Genomic DNA, 205 nt, shown 5'->3' with positions numbered 1-205 from the left:
GGGAACCAATGGGAAGGGGGAGGGTGGGCGGTCCCGCCTGAGTGCTGCGCGCCTGCCCCAGTGAGCGTCGGTTCCTGGTGGAGAGGCGCCCGCCAATGGGGAGGCGGGGGGGGGGGCGGGAGGGACGAGCCGGACCGTCGAGTTACCGGAGGGGAGAGGCGGCGGCAGCGGGATAAAGCCGGCGGGGGATGCCGGCGGTGCGACT

This window comes from Numenius arquata, chromosome 10, assembly GCF_964106895.1.
Source record: "Numenius arquata chromosome 10, bNumArq3.hap1.1, whole genome shotgun sequence".
NCBI classification, from domain to species: domain Eukaryota; kingdom Metazoa; phylum Chordata; class Aves; order Charadriiformes; family Scolopacidae; genus Numenius; species Numenius arquata.
The sequence above is the reverse complement of the archived record's forward strand: the minus strand, read 5'-3'. Positions refer to the sequence as shown.